This window comes from Anastrepha obliqua, chromosome 4 (assembly GCF_027943255.1).
Source record: "Anastrepha obliqua isolate idAnaObli1 chromosome 4, idAnaObli1_1.0, whole genome shotgun sequence".
Lineage (NCBI taxonomy): Eukaryota > Metazoa > Arthropoda > Insecta > Diptera > Tephritidae > Anastrepha > Anastrepha obliqua.
In genome coordinates, this window is record NC_072895.1 from 47,168,749 (window position 1) to 47,182,297 (window position 13,549).

Below are 13,549 nucleotides of genomic sequence, written 5' to 3' on the forward strand. Positions count from 1 at the left end.
AATATTTTGCAGTTGTCACTTTGCTTTCTATACACATTCATTACAATGGCTAAACCTATGAATTAAAGATACCCTGCAGGGAAAATTAGTGGCATAAAAAACTTTATATTATTGAGTTGGACATTTAATCCACCAGTTCGGCACTGCCTGCAGGGTAATCCTAGCCACGAATATTTGTTTTCTACAACGGCTGGTAAATTAAATTGCTTTCCAGTAATTATCACCTCTCTTACATAACAACAACAAAATTGATCTGCGCAACTGCATCGACAGCCAGCAACGCTCACCATTGGCGCTCTATACATATTTATACATTAGCCTCTTGGTTCAGTGGAAATTTTCCTATGCCAGCAAATAAATTTATTTTCTTGTGCGTTTCTTTCATTCGAAATTCATAATTATTAAAGGTTTAACGAAATACTCAGGGGTCGCAAAGCAAAACTTTAGACCCGATTAACCCAACCCGTTACTTGAGTAAATATTAACCGTTCAAATATTATTCCATCATTCGTGAAATTTTTTGATTTTTCACTAAAATTCAGATTTAATTGAAACTTATTTTGCACAGGTTCCCATTTAAAGGTTTCTATATTGACCTTAATTGCCTAGTTGCAAGATCAAATAGGCAGATAATTCTATCGTGTATTTAATTTTTATTTCAATTTTAGTGTAGGCTATAAGTCTATCAAAATTTGCGTGAGCTATACAACTGCATGCCTGTAAGTTTTCTAAAGATTCTGATTAAAAAGTTGGAGTTTCTGATTTTTGGACTTTGTTGTATTATTTCAGAATTTTGTATAAAGTTTGAAACTTTGATTTATAAGGCGTTTGTTATGGATACAAATAACAATATTTTTATACAAAAATACCGAAAAAATTTAGCATGAAAAATATTGCGAATATTGCAAAAAGCGAAAATAATTTAATTATGTGCGCACAAGGGTATGTAATATTTTACTCTTTTTAACAAAAGCAATTTAAGCTGACTTCATTTATATCGAAAAACGCACATTTTTAGAATAAAACAAAAATCTATCCTATGTAAAGGGATATAAATGCTTTTTCAATAGGCGAGAATTCTTATGTATTTGACAGAAACTTAGTCTTAACATTACCAATGATAGGTTAAATGATTTTGAAGACTACACGTTGAAATTGTTAAAATTTTAAATAAATTTATTAACAAAATCAGTGATGCGCCTAATTCATGGCACGCGTGGCCGTTCGTGGCTGGCGCACTTCAGGTTAAATCAACGGAACGACGTGATTTATCAAGTAATTCTACACTCCCAAAAAGCTATTATTTGTGTGGATTTTGGTACACACACCGCCAGACCAGCCACCGACGGACCTACAGTTTTATGCCTACTCCAAACGGCAGAACGGCTTTTATGAGAACCATTTTTAGAAGCAGAGTGGCTTGGTGCGTGAGTACCATTCGGGAGTGAGTAGGTTCGAATCTTTGTTTTTGATGTGGAACATCTATAGGCTCACTTGTAAACCGAATCGTTGGGGTGGCGACGCTTGCCGTGGCGACAGGTCTCTCTGTGTGAAGAAATGACAAAGGTCAGTGTTTGAGTTGAAAAATATCAAAAGGTCACAGAAAGCAGAGCCACAGCAGAAAGAAGTTTCATTACTCAATTATTTAAACCAAGTGAAACTATTTTGCAATGCCAAATTTATTGCTTTATTAATTCGAAATGAAAAGTGCAAACTTATTTAATAGCAAATTCGAGATATGTCAGCTCGTAATGAGCAAAAGTTGAAATTGAATAAAAAGTTTAAGCCTATGGAGGAAGGCATATTTTAATGACACATTTTGATTATCATACAAAGTGACACAAAATTAATCATGCTATCGGATTATTTTTATTTTTTACAAATAGTGCAGTACGTCAATCATAATTGAAATTTGTGAAGTGTAGAGCTGCTGTATAAAAACAGACAATGGCGGGCGTAAAGATCAAAAGTAATCACTCAATATAATTTCTTTATTTATTATTTTTTTAATTTTGTTTAATAGTTTTCATATACAAAACTGGATGATTAATTTTGCGCCACCTGAAAATTCAAAAAATTTCATCACTCAAAGTCATTTTTTTATTTAATTTTTTTTAAATTTTATTTAATAATTTTCAAATACAAAACTGGATAATTAATTTTGCGCCACCTGAAAAGTCAAAAAATTTCATCACTCAAAGTCAGTTTTTTATTTATTTGTTTTTTAATTTTATTTAATAATTTTCAAATACAAAACTGGATGATTAATTTTGCGCCACCTGAAAATTAAAAAAATTTCAGCACTCAAAGCAAACTTCAAAAAGGATTTCAATTGCAAATCAACAACAATCCAAGAGAATCTACTACCAAATATGCAAATATGGAACAACAATAGATGCTGTATTTGTGAGATATCTTGATAATATTTCATCCAATACTTTTGTAACGTACTTTAGTTATCATCGACCAATCGTCACAGTAATACCGGCAGAAAAAACATCGAATATAACTATTACTGAAGTCACAGATGAAAATATTTAAATTGTGGCTTGATATTAATATCGAATTTTGATATCACATTCTAAATAAATGTTTATTAAATAAAGTTACCATTTTCTGTAAGAAATTCGTAATACTTCATTTTTTCATTAGGCTATATTTAATTCCTGTAATAATATTATCTTTTATGCATATTACTTGTACACACACGATGTTTCACATCTGCCAAGCGTCCCATGACGGCTGACATTTTTTTTTAGCGGTTTTTTATATTATCGGTCGCCCCTAGGCAGACAATGGCGAACCTCCGAGTGTATTTCTGTCATGAAAAATCTCCTCATAAAAAGTCCCTTCATTTGTGGAACAACATCAAGGAGCACACCGCAAATAGAAGAAGGAGCTCGGCCAAAAATCTAACAGAATCGCGCCAATTAATTATTTTCGTTTTTAAGCCTTAGTCTTCGCAGTGAAAGCGTTCGCGGTGAAAGCATTGCCATAAAATGCCGCAGTTTTGTGCCAGAAAAATTGCTTCGAATAATACAAAAATCTAAAAGCAGTCTTATGGTCTCCAGTACTATTTATAGTATCGATAAATGTTTTTCCTATTAGGCTAACTGCTTTAAAAATATTTCTATTTTCTCTTTCTTCCACCATTTAGGAACGGGCGTACAACTTTGAAGGGTTTTAATCAAACTTCTGTTCCGATTTGCAGTATGCGCTTCGGCTTTTTCCAACAAATAAATGAGTGGATTAATCTGATCTGCTCTGTTCGCTAGACGTATTCCCAACAAAATAATTAATATTATCAAAAGTATGTACGATGGGTCGTGATGCTGAGTTAAGGACAGTTAAGCGAGCCCTTTTCGACAGTGTCTGGCGTGAAGAAGGGTTGCGCACTCTCCACCTTACTTTTCATAACAACTTTGGACATAGTTTTGGAAGCGCACATCAGTTTTGACATCAGCTCGAAGATTACTCAAAAACTAGGTGGCCTGCGATATGCTGATTACGATGTTTTTGTTAGTAATATCTTCATCGAAATGCAAGAAAGGGTGTGACAGGGGAATATTTAAAGCTTGGCTTAAAAGTCAAGTCAAGTCAACACAAAGAAGACCAAATCTATGCGAATAAAATTAAGCAATAACATTTTGAAATTGTTGGAGAAATAATGTGAGCGAATGTGAGTATCTCGGCAGCTTCTTAACCCCAGACGTTGGCACAGTGGCTGGCATTCAGCGAAGGATATCCAAAGCGACGAGTGCGTTTGGCGGGCTGCCTCGAGTGTAGTCTAACAAAGCGATTAAAATAAGGATTCTTGATGCTTGTGTAAAGTCAGTTCTACTCAATGGGAGCAAAGCGTGGCACTTAAAGCAAGAATCGGAACCATTTCTATCCAACGTCTCTGGCAACTAACTAAACAAAAACCAATGAATCGGACTTACGCTTTGAAAAAACCCGGACGATTCATTGCTGTTCATTAAGTTTTGCAGTGGTATCCACAAGGCGCTAGAAATAAGAGCCGGCTTCAGTTGGCTTGGAGGAGTTATATTAATAAGGAGACCAGCAAATCATTCAACAAACTAAATTATGTAGCAAGAAAACGTGGTTTGTGGAAATCTTTGCTAGACAGACTAAGTTTTTAATTGCGATGTGGATTCTAACATTGGAATAGGTCAATAATAATAATAAATTAGTTGAAGTTCATGAGAACCGTTTCCAAGACTCAAAAGTTTGCAGCCGCTATATTTTTCTACAGCATTTAATGTCACTATCGCTAAGAAGTTGGCAGTGTGCGCATTGCGTATAACAACACATTTCCACTTTGTCTACGGTGTCCGCCTATTAGTTTAAATTGGGATAGTCCAATTAGATAACAAAAAAAAAAAAAAACAAAAAAATCACCTGTATGCTCTGCACTGATTCACACCAAAGTGGCTGCTTTGAATATTATTTACTGAATTCTATACAAGCAATACCGATTAGGAGAATACTTGTTATTGAGCTCACACCTCTTTAAACCTTACAATACGTAAAATAAATGGCGAACAACAATACAAGTGTAAAGTGACATTTGACTAATGCCGACCTTATAATAGTACAAAAGTTCGTGTATGTATGTACTCATATTTACTTGTGAACAAAAAGGTATACAGGTTAAAAACAGTAAAAAAGGTAAAAATAGATTTCAGAAAAAAAAATAAGCAGAGTCGTAAAACAGTTTGACATCTCCGCCGCCGTGCGATATTTCTGGGTTAACTCAGGCGCACATACATATGTACATTTCTGAGCGCTATAAACACATACATATGCATGATATATGAATGCTGTGCGTTTTGATTTATTGTCATCAACACCGAGATTGATGGATAATTAGTGGACAATCGGAACCACACACGCACACACATGTGCATTCATATGCACAACCTTGCATTAAATCGAACTAGTTCCGAGCTAGCGGCGAACTAGATCCTTAAGGTGCGATACTGGTTTCCGCTGCATACCCATCTACTGTACTCAGCTGTTTCCTTTTGATAATTTTAAATGTGGATTTTCTTTGGAGTTGTAATTTCCATCCTCTGCAGAATTTCAAAGGTCTTCTGAACTTGCTTCGTTTCGTATTGTTTCTTGCCGCGAGATATTTGGGTGGTGCCGCGGTAATCACAGCCGAGAGGCCAGAATATATGGAATATTTACTCTTCTTCGAAGAGCGAAATAAATTTTAACTTATTTCTCTTACCATATGAGGTGTGACTATTAGCTAAAAATACTGATTGTGTAAGACATTTTACTTTGATTTCATGCGTATTTATTTACTTCTTACCACCTTCAATATCCGACAACGCTCTACATCAACAACGCACCATGTGAATTTTAGAATTTTCGAAACAGTCCTGGAAATTGTATTCTCTTCTCCTGAAGAGTGCTAGACCCTTTCACTTTGCGAGCTCCAGCAGATTAAAATCTTGCTCCTCTTAATTCAGAGATCACCTTATGAAATTCGGCGAAAAAATCGGTTGACCACAGTAAATGTTTTTCCAATAGCGCTCGCCCCTTGGCAGGCAATAGCAAATGTCCTAGTTTATTTTACCATGAAAAAGCTCCTCTGAAACAAGAACCATTTGCCGTTCGGAGGCAGTCGCAAAACATCAATTCATTGAACACAAATAGGAGGAGAAGCCCAACCCAACGCCCAAAAAGGGTTTAAGCGCCAATTTTAATGTATATATATATATATATATATATATTAGGGTGGTCCAAAAAAAATTTGTATGCTGCCGCCCCCCAAAATAGTAAAGAATGAAAAATAAAAAGACCCGTATTTTTTTTTTTTTTAATCAGACCATATTTAATGGTGCCGCCGGGGCTTTGAAATATCCCATGTATTTTGCATGGGAAAAAAATACTTTTTCGTAGATTTCATGTAAAAACCTGGAAAATGAATATATTTTAACCGGATACCTCAGTTTCTCTTCATAATTGGTCAGGGAATAACAACCAATTATGAAATAATTAATTTTTTTTGTATTAACTATTTTCATAAAAGTAATATAAAATATTGTTTTTCGATTTTTTCTTAGATTTTCGTTTTATGGGGGCTTTTTGGGGTTCTATAAAAAATAGTTAATACAAAAAAATTAATTATTTCATAATTGGTTGTTATTCCCTGACCAATTATTAAGAAAAACTGAGGTATCCGGTTAAAATATATTCATTTTCCAGGTTTTTACATGAAATCTAGGAAAAAGTATTTTTTTCCCATGCAAAATACATGGGATATTTCAAAGCCCCGGCGGCACCATTAAATATGGTCTGATTAAAAAAAAACAAATACGGGTCTTTTTATTTTTCATTCTTTACCATTATGGGGGGCGGCAGCATAAAAATTTTAATATAAATTTTTTCCCATGCATTTTTGGACCACCCTAATATATATATATGTATAAGTAACTTATATATAACAGTGCCATACTGCATTTGGTAGAAAATTTTACTAAATTTAATCCTAAGCATAGAAGCTTGGTTGATAATAACATCCACTGGAAAGACCATTAAGTGTTTAAGAGAAATATTCTGTAGAAGATTTATGAACTTTTATTCGCTGGCAGTGTGAATTGGTACACATGTTCCAGGAGTGAAGCTTTCATTACAATACCCACAAATAACAGGTGGCGCTAAAGTAATCCTCCTATCAAAAAAAATGCTATACATTTTGCGATTGGCCCCTAATGTCAGTTCTGTTTTGACATTTGTGTAGTAAACACATGCGAAATACACGTTAATAAACAATGTTACGCTACACTGCTCCAGAACGCGGAATATTGCTGACTATTTATTTGACCAATAATCGGTCGGTGACTTTGGCACAACGTGAATTCCGTCGCAGATTTCCTCGCCATCCAACGCCTACTGGTGAAACACTGCGACATTTAGCCGCTCGCCTCGAAGAGACTGGCACAACACGAGATGCTGCCAGGCGTGGCAGACCCCGGAGTAGCCGTTCTGCACAGAATATTGCTACTGTAGCCGAGGATGTCATGGAAGCGCCGTCGACATCGACCAGACGACGTGCCACGCAAATGGGTATCAGTCGACGGTCTTTACAGCGAATTTTGGTACAAAATTTGGAGATGTTTCCGTACAAAGTCCAGACGGTGCATCAGCTGTTAGCTGCTGACCGCCAATCGCGTCTAACATACGCTCACCACCAAGAGGAAGATGATTTTTCATAAAAAATAAACATGAGTGATGAGGCCCATTTCCGTCTTAGCGGGTACGTAAATAAGCAAAATTTACGCTTCTGGGGCACTGAAAATCCGCGTGTAACCCACAAAGAGCCATTACACCCGCTCAAAGTCACTGTATGGTGTGCTGTTTTCGCTGGAGGAGTCATCGGACCTTTTTTCTTCGAAGACGTCGCGGGCCAAACGGTTACTGTGAATGGTGAGCGCTACAGAGCAATGATCAACGAGTTCTTTTTGCCGCAACTTGGTCAATTGGGATTGGAAAACATCTGGTTCCAACAGGACGGTGCAACGGCACACACTGCACGTGCCACAACCGATATGCTGAAGGATGCATTTCCCGGGCGCCTAATCTCCCGTATTGGCGATTTGCACTGGCCAGCAAGATCGCCTGATTTGACCGCTCCAGACTTCTTTTTGTGAGGCTTTTTGAAGTCGCGGGTTTATGTCAACAAGCCTCAGACTCTTGCAGCTCTTAAAGACAATATCCGTCAAGAATTTGAGGACCTATCGCCGGAAGTTTTGGCCAAAGTGATGGAAAATGCCATAAAAAGAGCGCAAATGGCAATCAACTGTGGCGGCGGCTGTTTACATGCCATCATATTCTCGACTTGATGTAAAAAAAATTAAAAGACCAAATAAAAATAATCCACAAGAAGAATCAAAGTTTTTAATTTTTTTTTTAATTACAGCCAAAAAACATCGCAAGGTTACTTTTGCGCCACCTTGTATAAAAGAAGAACGTTTCACATATTTTTCTAATTATCGCGTCTGTTAGCAGGAGGAAAAAACGACGGCGCTCTTTATCGAGCTCGGCCAAAATAGCGTGGGCGCCAATAAAGCAGAAGAAGCGGGATTTATAAAACTGGAAAAGACAACTTTTATAAGTACTTATTGAATTCCAAGAACCTCATGACCTCAAATCACTATACGAACTCACAATCAGTTCCACGAAACTTCTCTGCTCATATGCGAGAAGTCAACTTTCTCACTTGACTTTTCACCTTCCATAATCACAACATAAGCAGCATATAAATTGCTTAACTGTTGGGGCAAAACTTATTACCAACTGAACGAGCCTGCAGCTGTTTTGCACTAGTTTGGAAACAGTCACGAACTACAGAGTACAGAACCACCTCTTTAGTAGACTACCCTCATTTTTTCACAGCAGCGTTTATATCAACATGCATTCGAGCATATGTTTACGAGTATACAACGCTTTTAAAAAGTATCCCACGGATTTGACGAATGCGCTGGTGGATTGGTTGGTTGCGCCGATTGAGGTGCATGCATCAACTCGTTGGACTATTTGTCGAAAGAGTTGACAAAACGTTGCATTGTGTACGTTGATGTTTAAGTCAGTATTGAACTAGCCGCTGCGCTGATGGAAGAAGGTGAAGATGATATGAAGGAAGGTCCGAGGTAGCGCAGAGCTGAATGCAGTGTACAGACAACGTGCTTACATTAATTATTTACTTTGCGGTTATGAATTTAAATGCACATTTGTGCATATTGACACTTGTATAAAATCATCTTTTTACAACACGCAGCCATTTTTTGACAACCATTGACAGACGCTGTGATGGGTACAACGTTTGTGGTGAATGTCCATAAAAAATAAAATTATGAATTAGGTATTAATGAATTCCATATGCCTTCGTATGCACGCAAGTTGCCGCATTTAAACATAATGCCTTACGATAAACTCAGACAATACTTCCATTCATATGAGGATATTTTTTGTTGGAATCACACAGAATGTTCAGACTACATACCAAAGATTGAACTGCTTTCGTGACGCTTTCACTTCGTTTTTTAAATCTGCTCAATTTACGCATCGAAGTCGAAGTAGCTTGGCGGGTATTAGGAGACTCAAGTATTGGGCGCTTCATACTTCTTTTCTAAGAGCCGCGTACTGCCTCATTGTCGGCGAGATATACAAAATTTATGTCGCCATATATTCTGGAGATAATTTAAAATTATATTCGGGCATTTAAAGGTTGAAAAATAAAACATTGAGCGTTTTGTGTTTTTTTCAAAAATTATTTATTTATTCATTAATATCTATTTTATCTCCTTCAAAGTAGTCCCCATGCACTATTATGCACTTGTGTCAACGTTTTTTCCAATCTTCGAAGCACTTCAAAAAATCACATTTATTTATCTTGTTCAGCTCCTCCTTCGATGCCGTCTTTATCTGGTCAATGGTAGCGTAGCGTCGTCCTTTCATGGACCTCTTCAGTTTCGGGAACAAGAGGGCCAGATCTGGGGAATACGGTAGCTGTGGCATCATCAGTGTGTTGTTTTTGGCCAAAAAGTCGCGCTCAAGCAACGATGTGTGAGCAGGGACGTTATCGTGATGCAAGAGCCAATTTTTGTTCTTCCAGTTTTTGTTCTTCCAGTTTTTCTTCTTCCACAAATCCGGGCGATTCCGCGGATTGCTTCGCGCAAAACACGCATAACTTGTAGGTAATATTTCTTATTGACCGTTTTACCCTGTGGCAAGAACTCATGATGCAAAACGCCCCTGCAATCGAAGTAAGTGGTAAGCAAAACTTTTACATTCGACCGAACTTGGCGCGTTTTTTTTTTCGGTCTTGGCTCGTGCGGCAGCTTCCATTGAGATGATTGTGCTTTGGTTTCCACGTCATAACCATAAACCCACGATTCATCACCAGTTGGGACCCTCTGGAGCAAATTTGGGTCGTCGCGGACAGAGTCCAACATCTCATTAGCAATGTTCATGCGATGCTGCTTTTGGTCGAAATTGAGCAGGAGCCAATCGCTATGTCTAGGTTCTCAGCAACTTCTCTAACGGTAATTCGACCATTTTCTCACTTCATCAATTTTTTCGTCTGTTGTTGAAGTGCTCGGGCGTCCGGCACGCTTTTCCTCATTCACATCTTCTCGGCCTTCTGAGAACATTTTGTACCACCGATAAATATTGCTTTGGTCCAAAGTAGCTTCTCCGTATGACACAGTCAACATTCGGAATACATTCGCGCACTAAATTTCGTTTTTCATACAAAATTCGATACAAGTTCTTTGATCCATCTTTTTGAATAGGTAAAAATCGAAGACGAGCTGAAACATGTGCAAGCAAAGGAGCTGTCAACAATTAACTGAGCATTCAAAATGGCCAAACTCGTTGGCATGAGTGAGAGACATGAGTACCCACATATCGCCATAAAAAAATCGAAATTCGAATATACGTAACCTGCGAAAATTCAAAATTCGCGATACTTTTTGAACACGCCTCGTATTACACCTATAGTGTTACGAAGCTCTAAGCGTTTCACTAGAAATTTCGCTCCAAGCATCGGTAATCCATTTCTTAACTTCATAAACATTTCTTACTAGAGTTCATAAGAAGATGTGGATGTCAACCCAAATCTTTAATCTTTAATCACTCATGAGCTTACCACAAGAAAAGCGCAAGACAGATGGAGGTATGTCTGATCGTGCGCTATTCCGAAAACACTATGGCCCCAATGCGATAGAAATAGAACGCTTAAAGTGATGGGAATCCCCCGCCATTCAATTTCCAAACTCATTGCGGTGTTCACTGGTCACTGAGTGATCGGTACTCATGCGAAGAAGCTTGGAATTCCGTACAACCCCTATTGCAGAAGCAGTGGGGATCCTACAGAGAAAGAGACTGTTGAACATTTTCTTTGCAAATGTCCGGCTCTGGCGGCTAGGCGCTTGAGATTCCTTAGCGTGCCCTTTGGGGGTTGACTTGAAGAAATTCTCCAGCCTAGATCCCTTTTCTCTCCTCCACTACATCAACAGCAGTGGATGGCTGTAGAAGGTTTTCTCTTCCCATAATTTTTCTTTACACAGGTAATGGTCCACATTATGGTATCAAAACGGCACGTAAATGCTACTTGAAGTGTGCCTGTGGCACTCTTGCCATTTTACCTACCTACCTACCATGACTGTAGGGGTATGTCTCGTACTAGAATAAAAAAACATTTTTGACAAAATGGCTCGGTTTTGAATTTGACACTCTAAAAATCGGGTTTTTTTACAGTTTTTTAATCAAAAAAATACGAAATAATTGAAATAATAATATGATTCTGGTACGGGCGATAGCCATTGATGTTGTGAACAACTTATTAAAATATCAGACGACTCGGTTGCATAGTTTTTCTTTTTACAACACCAGACCGAAAAACGTCGTTTCGAGATAAATGAGTTTAAAGTTTGAGGTACAGCAGCACGACGACCGCTCTCTACCTAGTTAATGTGCTGTAGAAGCTATTATATTGGGAATTTCTGCATACAAATTCCACAGTATATTCTTAAGATACCATACTTTGGAAATATCAAAAATACAAAAAATCGATTTTTTGAACTTTCTACATACCGGATCCCTTAAAAATACCTTCTTTTTGTTGAAGCATTCCATACAAACGGTGCAAATTATTGACGCTTATATTAGAGTAGGTAAGACGGGGCTAGGCGGCCGCCGTAGCCGAATGGGTTGGTGCGTGATCACCATTCGGAATTCATTGAGAGGTCGTTACTTCGAATCTCGGTGAAACATTAAAATTAAGAAAAATATTTCTCTAATAGTGGTTGCCCCTCGGCAGGCAATGGCAAACCTCCGAGTGTATTTCTGCCATGAAAAAGCTCCTCATAAAAATATCTGCCGTTCGGAGTCGGCTTAAAACTGTAGGTCCCTCCGTTTGTGGAACAACATCAAGACGCACACCACAAACAGGAGGAGGAGCTCGGCCAAACACCCAAAAAGGGTGTACGCGCCAATTACATACACACACACACACACACACACACACACACATACACGCACACACACACACACACACATTTTATTCCTGAACTGGGTCTTGAGCGACTCCTAAACCTCGCGAACAGTACGCGCATCTTGAGCAATGCATATTTTCGCTATAAGAGGACTCTGATTTGATATCATCATGAACCAAAATGCTGTCTTAAATATCCGCTGCTGCTTAAATTGTGTAGTAGTTTTTAAACTGACAGTATCTTAACTAGCCTTATGTTACAGCTTGACGTCCTCAAAAGGTTTCATATCCTTTGTCACTTTACTCTGTAGATACCCATACCAGCCCATCTGCTGTTAGTAATACTGATAAATACAGAAACCCCAGAAAGACTTAAATATTTCCATTCCTACCTCCAAATAATGTCTCAGAACATTTTCCTGCGCCGAATAATTTAATTAGTTTACGGGGAAAAAATCCATTATTTTTTCGCTAGATGACTGTAGTGATTGATATATCGTAAACTCGTATCTACGAATGTACGAAGAAAAGTATAATTTTTAAAATCCACCTAACCCTTTAGGGGCCATCTCAAAGTTATGTGAATTATATTTTAATTATATTGTAATTGTACATAGAAAGATAAAAAATGAGCCAACAATTACCAAATGTCACATTTCGTTGCATTAAGTAGCAAAAAGCAAAATGGAAAGGCGAAAGGTATAAACGAAGTTCTAATGATTTATCGTCTTTTTTATTTACTTGGTATTAAACAGACAATATTCGTGCGTTTAACAATCGCTTGTCACTGTTCAAATTAAAATTCTATCATGTCCTCTTACTCGAGCTCGGGGTTTGTAATCTTCTTTTGAATGCATTTGTTTTTGTCTTTTTTGTTTTTGTTGATTGTTGTTTTGTTTTTTGTCTCCACCATTGGCTGCTGCATGTCACAGCATCATTTGAATTTTCTATTTTCTACCGAGTCATTGTCAACATCTATGTGTGTGTGTCACAGAGTAAGTAAACAAGTAACTGGTAAAAATCGTGGCTGGTAGCAGTGAGGTGCCCATCCACCTGGTTGTATGGTTTATTTGTTTGAAATGACTTTGCAGAATTTTTCATGATTGGCTTGTTGACTTTTTGGTATTTATAGCACAGCTTACAACCAAATGACACTCCTTTTGGGATTGGTGGCGCTTAACTGTTAAAATTGTGGCATAAATTGGATAACAATCGACGGATATTTTCTGACAGATAATGTCTATATAAATGTATAAAAGAAAATAAAATAAGCTTATGTTCATATGGTTATTCAAGTACATACAAGTATAAATAGAATAATGTAAATATAGGATCCGGCATTCGAAGTGCAACCAATTAAAATAGACATAAATTTTGTTTGGAAAATTACTTTTATTCAATTCAAAGTATAAAATGTATGAAAATAATAAAAAAATAAGAATTAATTTAATTTTGTATTATTTTCACAATTAATTTAATTTTGTTCGATATAACCACCGCTTGCCTTGATTATGGCCTTGAGACGGTCCAGAAACGAAT